A 17228-nucleotide genomic window follows, 5' to 3' on the forward strand; every position below is an offset into this window, starting at 1 on the left:
GTCTATTTACTTTAAATTCAAGAGCTGGAGTTAATTATGAGTCTGTCTAATATGCATTATAGTGAATATCCAAAATGCAGAGACTATTGAGTTGGAATCATGAAGGAATGTGATCAGTGTTCAAAAAATATGAAGTTGCGTTAACTAGTGAAACTGAATGTTCACTAAATGTATCAGGGTCATCCTTCAAGTTTTTCATGAATTTACTAGAGACCGGCCAACATGAAAGTCAGAAAGTGGGATTAAGCGGGTACTTGTAGGACCCAGAGAAGGCTGTTCTCATGTTCTTAAAGCAGTGGAGCGAAAACCATTCTGGAGCTAAAGGCAGTGGGGAAAACAACAGTGAGCATCAGTCCACCCATGCATGTTCATCAAGTACTGACTGCAACCTCCAGTGATGTGAGCATACCCACATCATAGATAAAACAGAGTTTTCCTGCCAGAGGTGATCTTACCCCTGGACTTTGGAGCTGAAGTCCACGTCCTCCACAGCCCCTGGGGCCCCCAAAATCCTCTTCAATCTGTCCTGGGTGGTGTGGTTGCCAGGCTGAGCATGAGGATGCTTAATTTGGAATCGCGCTTGTGAATGTTTTAATGAAAGGCAGTATATAAATTTAAAATAAATTGGGTCTGGTGGGTGCTCTACAGGCCTTTAGGTCCAGGCTCCAAAATTACCTAGGTGCATCTCTGCCTGCATCACCTCTCATCATCTCCAACCCAATTCTTTCCGATAGAGGCAACTTCACAGGTTCGGCGGGGAATCCTCCAGCGACGCGTGTCTTCCAGTGGCGTGTGCATGCACGTGTGAACTCACTTCGTGGTGGGCCTAGCCGACCTTTTCCTTAGCTTGCTCGCCTTTAGCGTCACCTCCCACCCTCGCTCCCCCACCCCACAAGCTCTACTCCTGCAAGGTGGTTGCTCACGGGGGGGGGGGGGTCGGCGCGGGGAGGCTCGCCCGTGGATCTGGCAAGGCCCCGGGAGCGGAAGCGCGCGGATATGCTCCCCGAAGAATAATTGCAGCAGCACTTGGGCCTGGCCCGTGACCGCAGCAGGCTCGGCATGTGTGCTGGAGCCTGGCCGCATTTCCCCAGCCCTCCTGCCGGCAGCATGGAGGGGGTCGCGGTGGAAGAAGGAGAGAGGGAGGGAAGAGGAGAAGCGGCCGCCGCGGCAGGGAACGGAGCACACGCACAAGCAGGCTGGGGCACGCGGGGTGTGTGTGTGTGTGTGTGTGTTGGGGGGAGCGGGCGGGCGATCCACCTCCGAGGCCGCCGCACGCGTCTTCCTGGAAAAGGCGCCTGGCTTGGGTGAGAGTGAGCCTGCCAGGGCAGCAGCGGCGATAAGGCGGCCCCTATCGGGACGCTGCAGGCAGCAGCCAGGAGGGAGATCGCTCGCGGCAAAGCCGGGCGAGGAGGAGCTGCGGGAGGCCAGCGGCCGGCACATCCCCAAAGCCCGGAGGGAGGGAGGAGGGAGGGAGGCGTCGAGAGAGAGCGAGAGCGGCTCCCTCCCGTGCTGGAAGCGGTTCGGAGGCTGGACGCCGCTGCGGAGAGCAGAGACGGCCGGCGGGACCCGCTGGAGGAGGAGGAGCCCCCAGGTGCGCTTCCCTGGAAGAAGTGATGTAGCGGCCAAGGAGGTCCGAAGTGGACAGGAGGACGCTGCTTGGTGCGTGGGGTGAGCTGTGAACCTGGGCATGAATAATGGGCATCTCTGGGGAGGAGGGAGAGGGGGTGGAGTCTAAGACCCGCCGGAGCCTTCCCCTCACCTATGGGGAGCGTCGTCGGGTTAGGTAGATATACCTGTATGATCAGAAAAGTGCTGCAGGTGACTCTGGAGATCCAGAGGCATGTGGAGAGCAATGCGTTAAAAGGGGGGATGTGTAGGGGCTCGAAATGGGCTGTCCGCTGAAGTGTTTCGTGTAACTCGCAAGCTTGCTCCAACTGCACGCTTATAGGGGCTATTTTCTCCCCGCTGAAGAGCTCCGAATAAGTCAAACGTCTGCTCCAACAAAAGTTTCCGTGTCTGTTTTCTGACTCTGACTATAGTGGCTGACACATCCTGACTAAATTTACTCGAGGGAGTCTCAATTGAAATTAAAAGGGCAAGCGAGGCATGCCTATCCTGTCCATTTAATTTCTGGGACTTCCTTGTAGTCAGGATGTGTCAGTCACTTCTTAGTCAAGTGAATCCTACTGAACACACAGTGGGATTTAGTTCTGACTGCATTTACATAGGATTAGGCTACACTTCTCTGGCACACGATCCATACTTAGCTGATTTCCGGGACTGCAGAGGCACCTATACGGAATGTACAGGTTCTAGGGAATAACAATAACAAGAGTAATTACTATCATTATACAAAATATGCAGAGTGCTTTATAATTTTTATCCAGTTTAAGCTCAGCAAAATCCTGTGAGGCTGGTAATTATCATTCTCCTTTTTGCAGATGGGGGAACTGATCTGGAAAGGCAGCTAAGTGAGTTGCCCTGGGACATGCAGTGAGTCCATGGCACTGCAGAAATTTCAACTTGCATGTCAGACCAATATGGCCAGATAGTTAGTCTCATATGGTGAAAGAAACCTAGAAACCTAGTTTACCTTTCTGCTCAGACACAACCCAAATCCCTTACTGGCTCTGAAATGGAATGCATGGACTCTGTAATAGAGAGCTAGTATTGGACTAGGATCAGGAAGACCTGAGTTCAAATTTCCATTCTGCCATGAAACTCACTGGGTGACTCTAGGCCACTCACTTCTCTCTCAGCCTAGCCTACCTCACTGGGCTGTTGTGTATACTACTCCAGTCTCCTTGGCAGAAAAGTGAGGTATAAATGTAAGTAAATAATACAGATGCTGTGGAGTGTATATACCAGGGATTCTCAGTCTTGGGTCCCCAGATGTTGTTGGATTATGACTGGGGATGATGAGATGATGTAGTACAACCATCTGGAGACCCAAGTTTGTGAACCCCTGATAGCATCCACATATCCCGGCTGTTGCTGGTGTCTGTCTTATGTTTCTTTTAAAGATTGTGAGCCCTTTGGGGACAGGGACAGTGTTTCCTCTAACAGTGTTCCAGATGTTGTTGACTACAACTCCCAGAATCCCCAGTTGCAATAGCCTTTGCTTGGGGGTTATGGGAGTTGTAGTCAACAACATCTGGAAATCCCTGTTAGAGGGAACACTGGACAGGGAGCCATTTTATCTATCTATCTATCTGTCTGTCTTTTGGGAGGAGAGCTGGTCTTGTGTTAGGAAGCATGACTTGTCCCCTTAGCTAAGCAGGGTGCACCCCGGTTACATATGAATGGGAGACTACATGTGAGAGCACTGTAAGAGATTCCCCTCAGGGGATGGAGCAGAAGGTTCCAAGTTCCCTCCTCTCTTCCCTGGGAAGAGCAGAAGGTTCCAAGTTCCCTCCCTGGCAGCATCTCCAAGATAGGGCTGAGAGAGAGACTCCTGCCTGCAACCTCAGAGAAGCCACTGCCAGTCTGTGTAGACAATACTTAGCGAGATGGACCAATGGCCTGACTCAGTATATAGCAGCTTCCTTTGTCAACCTCTATCTGGGGGCGTATCTATCATAGGGCAGGCAGGGCACGTGCCCCAGGTACCACTTGAAGGGGGGTGCCATTTTTTAAAAATAAAAATAAAAATATAAATGGCCACCGAAAACAAAATGGCCATCGCATATGCTCAAATGGCCTCTGTGAGGCTCTAGGCATTCCAGGCCTTGCAGAGGCCATTTGGGCATGCACAGTGGCCATTTTGTTTTCAGTGGCCATTTTTAAAAACAAAATTTATTTTAAAAAATGGCCACCACACATGCTCAAATGGTCCCTGCCAGGCCCTAGATGCCAGCAGGGGGAGGAGGGACCTTTGCAGACCCCCCCCCCCACGGCCTTTAGGAAGCCCCCAAAGGGGCTACAGGTAATTTTTTTTTTAAAAAAGAAAATTAATATAAGTCACTGTACACATATTCAGTTTGGCACTGTGTACAGAGAATCAGGGCTTGTGAATACAGAGCTGAAGTTTATGAGCTAGGATTGTATTCATTTGCTCTTACTTTGCTTCTTGTGATAAGTAAGTTAAAGTCTTAATAATATGGCTATTAATGATGAGTTTGTCTTTGAATCAGTGTGAAATCCTTAGTATTAAGGCCCACTGGGAGTTTCTTGCTCTCTTTCTCTCATTTTAACTGTCTTTCTGAAATACTAGAATATATTCCAAGCAGTGACACAGTTTACTTTGCATATCTTTTAATTATTTTCAGAGTGTCTGGGAAAAGTCAAATTCTCCATTTATTTTTAAAACTTATGTAATACTGATTAGTGATGTGCCCGGACCGGTCGAGAGGCCATACTACAGGACTCTGGACTGGTCTGGACATGGGCGGTTTGGGTGGATTGGGGTGGGGGGTTCCTTTAAGGGTGGGGGAGGGTTTGCTTACCCCTCCCGTGCTTTCCCAACTCCGGCGCCCGTATTTCCTTTAGCAGTCGGGGTGGCAGGATACCTCCCTGCCGTCCCTTCGCCCGCTTAAAGCCTTTTGCAGCCAAGCGAGCGAAGGGGTGGCAGGGAGGTATCCTGCCGCCCGATTGCTAAAGGAAATACGGGCATTTGTGCTGCCAAGCAGGGGAAGGGGTGGCAGGGAGGTATCCTGCCACCCCTACTGCCAAAGGAAATACGGGCGCCGGAGTTGGGAAAGTGCGGGAGGGGTAAGTAAACCCTCCTCCGCCCCAGTGCTGCACCGCAGCTCCGTGGTTCCGTGCACACCCCTAATAGTGATGCTACAATGCATAGTAGAGAATTAGACAGGCACTTCTGTTTAGTTTTCCAAGTACACCTCCACATAGTATTTGGGTCTTTCATGAGCCCCAGCATACTGAAATGTGTAGTTTTCCAGCATTTTTGGGTCTGGCTACACCCACTGCTAAATCGTTTTTGAAATATAAAAGATTAACAAGCTTGACTTATATTTTTCAGCTGATATTATGGTAAAGTTATCTGAAAGATGGGTGTTGGATGTTTGGACAGGGGGCGCAATTTCAGTGCTTGCCCTAGGCTATTTCCCCTAGATATGCCTCTGCCTCTATCTATAAACCTATCTATTTATTTATATCTATGTAAACCAGTTGAAAAGTGGTATATAAATATCCGACCAATGGTCTGACTCAGTATATGGCAGCTTCCAATGTTCCTATCCATTGTATTCATGGTATTGTATGCAAGAAAGCAGTGGCGAAGAGAAACATCTAGAGTAGAGTGGAGTGTGCATACTTGTAAGTGCCTAATGATGCACCTACAGTCATCGTTCTCCAACTGTGGGGGCAGCCTTGTGGGGTGCCGGACACCAGAGTCCTGGGTGGGTGCACACTTCCAGGAAGAAGAAGATCCTACAGCAGGCAGTGCACTTTCCTCCCAACAGCACTGCAACGAAGCATCCCAAGCATTGTGCCAAGCATGGAAGCTGGAGGAAGGCAGGGAAGATATGGGAGCAATTTGTTGCCCGAGGCAGCCTCCATATCATAGGAGTGGGCAAACATGGCCCTCCAGCTGCTGTTGAACTACAGTTCCCATCATCCTCATCCACAGTGTGGCTGGGGGTGATGGGAGTAGCTGGAGGGCCAAGGTTGCCCATCACCCCTGCCTGAACAACTGCCCCCACCCCCAGTTGCTCTAAGATTAATCATCATCATCATCATCATCATCATCATCATCAAAAAATAAATAATTTATTTGATTTGTATACCACCCTTCCAAAATGGCTCAGGGCGGTTTACAATTAAAACAAACCACTAAAACAGTAAAGAGCTAAAACAAATTAAAAAACAGTATAACAATTAGCAATTTAAAAACATTTAAAAACAATTAAACAATTACAGTGATTAAAACCCCTGAAATTGGGTTTTGAATTTTAAAATAGACCAAATATTAAAACCCCCCAAATTTAGGAAGCGGAGAAAGCTTGGGTGAAAAGAAGGGTTTTCAGGTGTTTTTTGAAAATTGCTAGAGATGGGGAAGATTGTATATCAGCAGGGAGCGCATTCCACAATCTCGGGGCAGTGACCGAGAAGGCCTGTCTCTGTGTATCCACCAAATGAGTTGGCGGCAACTGGAGACGGACCTCCTCAGATGACCTCAATGGGCGGTGGGGCTCATAACGAAGAAGACGCTCTCTTAAATACCCAGGGCCTAAGCCATTTAGGGCTTTGTAAGTTATAACTAGCACTTTGTATTTTGTCTGGCAACCTATTGGCAGCCAGTGTAACTCCATCAGTAAAGGAGTAACATGGTCTCTTCGAGATGTATTAACGACCAACCTGGCTGCAGCCAACCAGGCTGCAGCATTCTGAACCAACGGAAGTTTCTGGACTACGTACAAAGGCAGTCCCACGTAGAGTGCATTACAAAAGTCAAGTCTGGAGGTTACCAACAAATGTACTACAGTTGTGAGGTCATTGATCTCGAGAAAGGGGCTCAGCTGGCGTATCAGCCGGAGCGGATAGAAAGCACTCCTGGCCACCGCCTCAACCTGAGAAATCAGGGAGATATGTGAATCCAGAAGTACTCCCAGACTGCGAACCTGTTCCTTTTGGGGAAGTGTGACCCCATCTAGAACAGGCAGATCAAAATTGTCTCTAGAGTTCTGACCCTGCACAATAAGTACCTCCGTCTTATCTTGATTCAGCTTCAGTTTACCCTCATCCAGCCCATTACTGCTTCCAGGCAGGCATTTAGGGAGGATATGCCAGCTCCTGAAGAAGTTGTCATGGAGAAATAGATTTGGGTGTCATCAGCATACTGGTAACACCCAGGTCCAATTCCCCTGATGATCTCTCCCAGCGGTTTCATGTAGATGTTAAAAAGCATTGGAGAAAGTACGGAGCCTTGAGGGACACCATACTTAAGCTCAGATTTTGAAGAGCAACAGTCTCCAATCGACACCATCTGGAATCTATCCCAGAGGTAGGAGTGGAACCACTGTAAAACAGTGCCTCCCAAGCCCCTCAGATGTCCCAGAAGGATACTATGGTCGATAGTATCGAAAGCCCCGGTCGATAATATCGAAAGCCGCCGAGAGATCCAAAAGGACCTACAGAGTCACACTTCCTCTGTCAATTGCCAATTGGAGATCATCCACCAGGCTGACCAAAGCAGTCTCCACCCCATAGCACGCCCAAAAACCAGTTTGAAATGGGTCTAGATCAGGCATCCCCAAACTGCGGCCCTCCAGATGTTGCTGAACTACAACTTCCAGCATACCCAGCCACAAAAAATTGTGTCTAGGCATGCTGGGAGTTGTAGTTCAGCAACATCTGGAGGGCCGCAGTTTGAGGATGCCTGGTCTAGATAATCAGTTTCCTCCAAGACCGCCTGGAGCTGAGAGGCCACCACCTTCTTAATTACCTTGCCCAGCCATGGGAGGTTGGAAACTGGCCTATAATTGCTCAACTCTGAGGGCTCTAATGCAGTCTTCTTTAGAAGAGGTCTAATGATTGCCTCCTTAAGACAAAGAGGCATCCTGCCCTCCCTCAGAGAAGCATTTATGATATCCACCAGGCTGTTTTCAACAACCTCCCTACTAGATCGAACAAGCCATGTTGGACAAGGGTCTAGAGGACAAGTGGTAGGCCTCACTGCTCCAAGCATCTTGTCCACATCCTCAGGAGTCACAAACTGAAACCAATCCAGTCGAATCCCATAAGAGGAGTCGCTGGGCACCTCCAGCTCAGACATCAAATTAGTTGTGGAGTCTCCATCTAGGTTGCCCCGAATCTGAGATTTTATCTGTGAAAAACTCTTTAAACACATCACAGCGGGTAACTGATGATTCCAAATTCTGGTTCAAGGGAGGGGGGGAAGATACTAATCCCCTCACAACCCTGAACAACTCCGCTGGACGTGAACTCGCAGAGGCAATACGGGCAGAAAAGAACCGCCTCTTTGCCTCATGTATCGCCTGAGCATAGATCTTTAGATGTGTTCTATGTCGCAATCTCTCAGATTCAAGTCGAGTCTTCCTCCACTTGCGCTCCAGGCGCCTACCTTGCTGCTTCAGCCCCCATAGATCTTCCGTATACCAAGAGGCCAAATTTGAAGCAGGTTGGAGGGGACGCTTGGGAGCAATCGTGTCTACTGCCCTGGTGAGCAAGTTGTTCCAATTCTCAACCAGGGCATCAACAGGATCACCAGCAAAGCCATGGCCGCTATGAATACCCAAGCTACCCCGGACAGATTGGTCCCGAAGTGAACATTGAAGTCCCCTAGCACCAAGAGTCTGGGAGACTCCAGCACAAGTTCTGTGATCAAGTCCATGAGCTCAGTGAGGGATTCCGCTGGGCAGTGGGGCGATCGGTACACCAACAGAAGTCCCAATCTATCCCTGATCCCCAAACTCAAGTACACACATTCAGTATGGTCCGATACCCTGACAGGGACCCTGGTAAGGGAGATGTTATCCTTATAGATGACAGCCACTCCACCTCCCTGCCCATGTCCCCTCACCTGCTCTTCTACAGAGTACCCTGGATGGAGAAGCTGGGACCAAACTGGACCACTAGCCTCCCCCAACCAAGTCTCGTTAATACATACCAGGTCAGCCTCTTCATCCATGATCAAATCATGGATGAGTTCAGATTTATTTTGGACTGACCTGGCATTACAGAGGAGCAGGGAAAAGCTGTGTGGGTTGTTGGCAATGCTCCCCGAGGTCAAAGAGCTGGCAGGACAGCCGGAGGGGGAGACAGCTATTAGATTTCTGACTATTCTTCCCCTGGAATGGCCCACTGACCTGCCAACATTACTTCTATTTCCCAACACCACTGGGAAAGCTGCCCCATAGTCAACGAAGGCGCGCCCTGTCCCCCCATCTCCAGATGAACCCAAACATATTACAACAACCCAATTCTAAAACAGCTTAACTAATTAAACAGAAGCCCTCTAGCCCTCGCCCTCGTTCTCCCCAAAAGGGGCGACCCCCACCGGTGGTGACCCCGCCGCCACAAGGAGCCTTCCTATAAAGCCCTGAGCAGATGACCTGAGGAACAGCTGAGTCATTCAGGGGCTGGTCCCAGTCCTGCCCACGCTTCCCACAGATGTTGACCTGAGGCTGCAGCCCCACAGGGGAAGCAAAAGCAGGCAGGCAACAGCAGAAGGAACCCCAGCACCCACCTAGTCTCTCACTCCAGGCAGCACTGGGTGGGAGATAGATGGACTCTCCCTTCCCTCTCTGCTGGGCTTCTTCTAAGATGCAGAGACAAAAATGTATGGGCACATTTTTGTGTGTCTGTAAAGTTTCCCCTCTTTGTTTTGGAAAGGGGAGTTTGGATGTCAGCTGTGGTGTGAGGGGAAAGAATTAACCCAGCCCCCCTTGCACCACAGCCCTGATCCAAATCAGGACCCCAGTGACACGTGTGTGTGTGTGTGTGTGTGTGTGTGTGTGTGTGTGTGTGTGTGTGTTTTTAAGCCACTGGATGTTCCAGGCATGGAGTTCCCATGACACATCTGTTTTTGCTCTCAGATGCCCTTTCCTCTTCTAATTCTTGCATTGGATTAGTGCAGGCGTGGCCAGTTGGAGCTCCTCCAGCTGTTCCTGGAGTCAGAGGTACTCTTACCCCTGGACTTTGGGGCTGAAGTCCAGGGCATCCACAGCCCCTGGGCCCCCCCAAATCCTCTTTCATCTGTCCTGGGTGGTTGGTCACCCAGCAGAGCATGGCAATGCCTAATTTGCAAGGGAGGGCAGCCTCCAAAGGCCTTTAGGGCCAGGCTCCAAAATTACCTAGGTGCACCTCTGCCTGGAGTACAACTCCCGTCAGCCTCCGTTTCCCCAGTTCACAGGGGCCTGCAAGAAAGATGCGGGCATTCATGGCTGCTGCAGGTTTGGCAGGTGGGCTTGCAAGGCAGAGTGAATTCAGATGGGACTCTGTGAAAAGGCCAATATCTGTCTGTTCTCTTCAGAACATTTGAGAAATAGTGATATGTGGAGTATACACAGTCACCAAAGTATACATATCCTAGGGAACATGGTACACTTAGGGCTGTGCATTCACTAGTGTCCAGATACACATGTATGGCAGCTTCCTGTGTACTTGGTTTGGTCCATTGGCAGAAGCTACTCCCAGTGCAATCACTTGTATCCTTTCTATGAATACTGCTGACTACTGAGTCAGACCATTGGTCCCTCTAGCTCAGGATTGTCTGCACTGTCTGACAGCATCTCATTGGGGTTTTGGATAGGGGCTTTCTCCAACCCTACTTGGAGATGTCAGGAATGAACCTGGGACCTCTGCTTGCAGAACATGTGCTCTGCCACTGAGCTACAGCCCCATCCATTCACCCAGGGCTTATTTTCGGGGGGGGGGGAGCTTAATTTTTGAAAAGATGTAAGAGCAAAAGCCTTTCTGGAAGACAAACGCAGAAAACTTTTCCCTGTAATTCCACATGTGCGGGTGTTGGTTGTTGTTATCTTCCATGTCCTAACCCTAATTCTGGCTTGCTTGCTTGCTTGTTTGTTTATTTATTTGATTTCATTTCTATACCACCCTTCCAAAAATGGCTCAGGGTGGTTCACACAGAGAAATAACAAATAAATAAGATAAACAAAATGGATCCCTGTCCCCAAAGGGCTCACAATCTAAAAAGAAACATAAGACAGACACCAGCAACAGTCACTGGAGGTACTGTGCTGGGGTGGATAGGGCCAGTTACTCTCTCCCTGCTAAATAAAGAGAATCACCACATTAAAAGGTGCCTCTTTACCAAGTTAGCAGTGCTTATGATTCACTGTGTGGAGATCTGATGAATGAGAGTTGATGGTTTGCAGGTGCCGTGTGATTTATGGCACTTTGTGTGTAGGGGGGAAGTGTAGGGACTTAGGAAGCCACCTTTACCAAGTCAGACCATGGGTCCATCTAGCTCAGTATTGTCTACACAGACTGGCAGCAGCTTCTCCAAGGCTGCAGGCAGAAGTCTTGGAACCTTCTGCATGAAATTATGCAGGTGCTCTTCCCAGAGCGGCCCCATCCCCTAAGGGGAATATCTTACAGGGCTCACACATGCAGTCTCCCATTCAAATACAAACCAGGGTGGACCCTGCTTAGCAAAGCAGACAATTCATGCTTTATATCAGGCAGCAGCGATATAGGAAGGTGCTGAAAGGCATCATCACTTACTGCATGGGAGGAGGCAAGGGTAAACCCCTCCTGTATTCTGCCAAAGAAAACCACAGGAGTCGAAATCGACTTTTCCTTTACCACAAGACCAGCTCTCCTCCTCTAATCTGGTCTATCTAGACCAGAACACTGTTTCTGACTGCAGTTACTCCAATCCCTCTCACAAGCAGGACACAAATGGAAACAGCTATTTCTTCTCTGATAATTAGAAGAACACTGCCTCTGGATATGGAAGCTCCCTTTAGCTATCACGACTAACGAATGTTAGACCTGCTTCCCCCAACTGGCCTAATCCTTATTTACAGCCTTCTAAATTAGAGTTGAGCTGCCTGCTTCATGACCAGAGTCTGCTAATGGTGAGAGGAGGCCCACAAGGACTCACTAGGGCAGGGCTTCTCAGACTTGGGTCCCCAGTGATGTTGCTTCAGCTCCCATAATCCCCAGCCACAATGGCCCAGGGAGATCTGGGGACCCAGGTTTGAGAATGCCTTCCCTAGAGATTTGCTCTAAAACTTGTTGCATGGGACCTTGTTGCTCTTAAACTTTAGTTGCATGGGATCTGAAAAGGTGCACAAAGGATCCACTTTTCAGATCATGTGGATCAAAATGTCTTGAGCCAATCCTGCTTCAGTTGTCTTTGGGTCCTGTGCTAGCAGTGTAACTCAGCAAGTAGCCTCCCATTCATATACAAACCAGGGTGGATTCTGCTTAGCAAAGCGGACAATTCGTGCTTGCTACAAGACCAGCTCTCCTCCCATTCTAGATTAAACCCATCTAGACTGGTTAATTAAACTACGCATTCTAGATTAAACCATTGAGCCTGATATGTTTTTATCTATGGTTATGAAGGAAATAATTCTATACAGCATGTTTTTTCTATTTCTCTGAAAGTTTTGCATTGTGTGGAGGGACATTTGCATTGTGGAGGGAGAGTTGTACAAAGTTAGCCCTATTCAACCCATCACAGCATCCCTTTGGTGGCTGTTGCTGGTGCCTGTTTTATATTTCTTCTTAGACAGTGAGCCCTTTGGGGACAGGGACCCATCTTATTTATTTATTATGTATTTCTCTATGTAAACTCCTTTGGGAACTTTTGTCAAAAAGTGGCATATAAATATTAGAAGTAGTTGCATTTTGTTATAATTTCTACGGCTGCATGATGATTATGTTTCACTTGCTTTTAAATGCTGGTTGAGGTTTTGAGTCGCAGCCCATCTACATTTTATTGGATTTTAAAAAGATATATCTCCTTAAATAGCAGTTTTGATAAGCCTAGCTGTATAAAAACTGGACTGGTGATATAAAAAAGGCTTGCATTATGTAGAAAATGAAATTGGGTGCTTTCTGTGTGGAAGATACTGCAAGATTGTTCAGCGCTTGGGAATCCTTTTCTTGCTTCTGTTGAGGATATAATGAAGACTTTCATAAACAGACTCCTCAAATTTTTATTTTTCGTATTTCTTCTTAGGTGCAAAGAGTCACCTTTTAATGTGGTGATTCTCTTTATTTAGCAGGGGGAGAGTAACTGGCCCTATCCACCCCCAGCACAGTACTTCCAGTGACTGTTGCTAGTGTCTGTCTTATGTTTCTTTTTAGATTGTGAGCTCTTTGGGGACAGGGGGCCATCTTATTTTTGTAAGGGTGGTATAGACATTTTGGAAGGGTGGTATAGAAATAAATAAATATTTACGAGCCCCTGGTGGTGCAGTGGTAAAACTGCCGCCCTGTAACCAGAAGGTTGCAAGTTCGATCCTGACCAGGGGCTCAAGGTTGACTCAGCCTTCCATCCTTCTGAGGTCGGTAAAATGAGTACCCAGAATGTTGGGGGCAATATGCTAAATCATTGTAAACCGCTTAGAGAGCTTCCAGCTATAGAGCGGTATATAAATGTAAGTGCTATTGCTATTGCTATTGCTACATCCGATCCTTTGAGGAGCTTAGGGCCACATACTTTCAGAGCACTATACTTGCACAGACCCTCTGGGATATGGAGGGGAATTAGCCTAAATTGGGGTTCCCAACCACCATAGGTCCAAGATATTGTTGGAGTACAACTCTCACTATCCCCAGCCACAATGGCTATTGTGTCTGGGGATGATGGGAGTTGTAGTCCAACAACATTTTGGGACCCAAGGTTGAGAACTCCTGATCTAAGAAAATGATTAGTCTGGAGTCATCCAATGAGCTTCGTGCTCTGAGCAGAGATGTGGAACCCTGGGTCACACTGATCCATGACCAACACTGTCCATTACATCGTAGGGCTGGTTTGGATGATCCTTTACCAACTGGTCCAATCACAAGTGATTAAGATGTCAATATGCTGTGAGAATGTCTCCCCCCACCCTGGCACAGGGGTGTCTGTACTTTAACCACGTGGTGGGGTGGTTTGTAGCATGTGAACGGGATGGTTTGGATTTAACTTCCCACACCCTCCAATTAACAAATGGTGAGAAGATGGAGAAGGTGTTTTAATTGCATGAGGTTGGGCCAGTCAGGGGATCATTGACCAAACTGGCCCAAACCTATTATTTTAAATGGGCCAGCTGGGACAATAACTTAAGGTTGTCATGTTTAGTTGATTAGAGAGCCACCATAATTAAAGTGTTGGACTAGGGCCAGGGAGTCCCAAGTTCAAATCTCCATTCAGCCATGAACGTCACTGGCTGACTCTGGGTCAGTCACTTAGCCTAACCTGCCTCACAAGTTTGTTGTGAGAATAAGCATAACCATGTACACCCCTCTGGGTGCCTTGAAAATAAAAATAAAGTTAGTAAAAATGTTAAATTGAAAGCATTATGATTGATTAAACATGTGGCCCCTGGTTAATCAGGGGAAATATCACACACAGACACAGACACAGACACAGACACAGACACAGACACACACACACACACACTATTTTTAATACTCAAATTTGCAGATGGCAAGTGCCATGTTAGAAGAGCTATACTTCCTTCTCTTTCACATAGAAGTAATGCATTTTATAAATGTTGCCTGTTATGACATACATGTACTGTATGTATGAAAAGAATTAAGGACCCCACTGTAAATTCCTGTTTTAATTCATATGCAAAGTTATACAGATTTAGTCAATTAATTAACCAGCTAAAACTGATACAATTAATAGACAATGATGTCTTTAGCTGGGTGACAGCCCTAGTTATCACTTGGGGTAGGATTTGGCTGCAATCTTGGCCACAGTTACAGATTACTGGGTTAAATGCCTGAAAGTGAAAGTTGGAAGGCATTTGGACAAAAAGGCCAAAAAAGTGCATGGTTTGGCCTTGCTTTGTTTGTTTGTTTGTTTGTTTGTTTAATCTGAACAGCAGCCAAGGGGGAAAGCAATCAGGATCGGACTTATGACATGGATAGAAGTTAAAGTGGGGAAAACACTTCTTTCCACTTGTGTCATGGTACTGACGAAGACCACACATCTTCAGGCTGCTGTTTGCATTAGGAGGGAAGCTGCCATTCGTGCCCCAGTGACTGAGGACCCCCATAACTGCTAGTTGGAGGGTTGTACAGCCCTGCACCATGCTCTTTCAGATGGCAAGTCAACACATTGTTTTCTTGCTGCTGCCTATTCAGAGGGAGCTGATAAGGTTATAGCAGGGGACGGGATTGCCAATCTTGGGTCCCCAGATGTTTGTTTATTTATTTTGCATATTTTTATACTGCCCCAAACTTACGTCTCTTGTTGTTGGACTACCTCCAACAACTCCCATCATCACCAGTCACAATGGCTAAAGGATTCTAAGTGGTTGAGGTCACTAGGAGCAGAAAGTAGTAGTAGTAGCAGCAGCATTAGCCAGTAGTAGCAGTAGTAGTAGTAGCAGCAGCAGCAGCTGCTGCGGTTTCCCTGAATATTTCTCTCTTCCTTCTCCCATATAAGTGAATCTCTGCCACTCATTCCTTTGAGGAAAAGGGAAGGGCTGTAACTGAAGACACTACTGTGATGAGGAGGGTGATGTCTGCCCTCTCATCCTAACATTAGGGGCCGCAGTAATAGGGATACCAAGCTAGTGCAGTGTGTCAGTGTGTGCAGAATATACACAAATCCGCTGCACCCCCAGGAATCCTTGCAATATAAAGCCTTCTCTTTGCATGCACACTCCTGTGGTAACGATGGGACATTTTGCAAGCAGTGTTCCCTCTAAGGTGTGTGCGTGCTCACACAGTTTTTGATGTGTGCTCAAGATCTCACTCAGGTTTAATCAGGAAGGCTCCACTCTGAATGCATGTGTGCACACACTGCCTTGATACTTCTGCCCAGAACACAACTCATTCTGAACACAGATGAAATTTTTTTAGAGAGAACACTGTTTGCAAGCAATTCTATGATTCTTTCTTGAAACTCTCCCTCCCTTTTTGAAACTTCCACCAACCCATGGAAGAAGATTCCCCTCAATAAACACACAGTCATGGATGCCTTGTGCTGTTAACTCAATAACTTTAGCCTAAAGTGTGGTGGGGTAAAAGAGACCTGGGTGCGTGTGGTATTTATTTATTTTTAATTACTGGGAGTCCTCAGACCCACAATTGGTCCCTGAAGACTATGTCTTAAGTTGTGATAAGAACTTAAGAACTCAGAAGCGATTTCCCCTTAGGAAAAATGGGGATTTGGTTCCTGAACCACGGTGGGATACCCTGTTTTTTAATTGCTGCTGTCAAAGCTGCTGGTGTGTCAGTCACAGATGTGCAGAAGAGAAGTTGATGATGGAGAATCAGAACTTGCTTCCCCTTGCCACCCACTTCTTTTCCTGGTTCACTCTTCCTTTTCCATGGGAGGCAGGGAGGCAGGGAGGCAACTGGGTAACAAACATCCATTTCCCCCTCCCCCTCATCCCCCTCAACCCTCTTTGGCAATGGATAGACAGGGAAGGAAGGAGGGCAGGTAGGAAACAGTATGAGGGCTGGGAAAGGGCCAGGCTTTCTCCCTCTCACAGCACTGCAGCTAACCCTGGAGCAGTAGCAGCATCACTAGCACTAGCACTAGCACTAGCAGTGGAGAGGGGGGTTCTTTAACGGGCAAGTCAGCTGATCCCTCCACAGTCTTGATGGCAACATGAGTCTTAGCTACCATTGTTTCTTCCTCCGCCAGCCCGTGCAACAGCAACCATCTAGCACACTTCCCCCGCTGCAGCAAGTGTTGTAAAGCTGAAGCACCGTTGTAAAGTTGAAACAAGGTGGCAATTTACAAATATCCTAAGTGCTGTTTGTCTTAACTTAAGTGGAGAGCTGCCTGTATAAGAAAAGGTTTGCTTGCCTATGCAATTCGGAGAATGGCTTCTGAATTTGTTCAGGGTGGTTTCTAGATAGTGAGCCTTACAACGCAAAAAGTGGTGTAAACTGCAACATTTTGTGTACCGAATTCAAACCGCAGTTGAAATCCATTGTAAACTACAATGGGGAAATACAGCTATTTTTTCAGCAATGCATATGCAACATTATAGGGCTGCAACGCAGCAACAAAATCTGAAAGAAGGCATCGGAAATGTGAACTGCATCTTGCTTACAGCACAGGAACAGCGCAGGCAGTGCAGAAGCACACTTAAGGAATACGTTGTGACACTGTGGTAGCGTGCAATCTGGAAAGCACCCAGGAGTAGATTTTCCAGCACTGTGAAAATCTGATTCTCAAAGACAGCCCTGCTTGGTGATGGGTCTGGGAGACAGGGATTACCTGCTCATTTTTAAAGGAATTTGATGGATGGAAATTCTGTGAGATGGGGGTTTCACACATAGTGATCTCTGGTTCTCAAAATCCTTTGCTAGTACACTCATCATTTTATTCCTTGGGGAATCATAGCTCTGCCAGTTCTTCAAGGATTGATATTAGGCAAAGAATCAAGGATAGAAAAATGACCCCTAGAAGGCAATTAATCACACCATTTTGTTGGAGAAATGGGATACAGGAAGGACTGGGAGAAGAACTGTATAGAATCGTGTAGACAGTATGTGTACAATATCTGTTTAATGTTTTACAAACGTGACTTTAGCAAAAGGCCAAGAGGAAGTGAGTTGGCAGACTGTAATTAATCAAGCTGTAATTTGGCCTGTAC

The 17228-nt window shown here is 47.4% G+C and overlaps 1 protein-coding gene across 1 annotated transcript in view; it reads left to right on the forward strand.

Annotated features, from left to right (window-relative positions):
• The first annotated feature begins 1495 nt into the window (after positions 1-1495).
• RIPOR3 (RIPOR family member 3) overlaps positions 1496-17228 on the forward strand; it is a 156868-nt gene continuing 141135 nt past the window's right edge. The window contains exon 1 of the mRNA XM_053250826.1: positions 1496-1659. The gene's annotated coding sequence lies outside the window, so the exon portion shown is untranslated. The remainder of the gene's footprint in view (positions 1660-17228) is intronic.

Source organism: Hemicordylus capensis, chromosome 4 (assembly GCF_027244095.1).
Source record: "Hemicordylus capensis ecotype Gifberg chromosome 4, rHemCap1.1.pri, whole genome shotgun sequence".
Lineage (NCBI taxonomy): Eukaryota > Metazoa > Chordata > Lepidosauria > Squamata > Cordylidae > Hemicordylus > Hemicordylus capensis.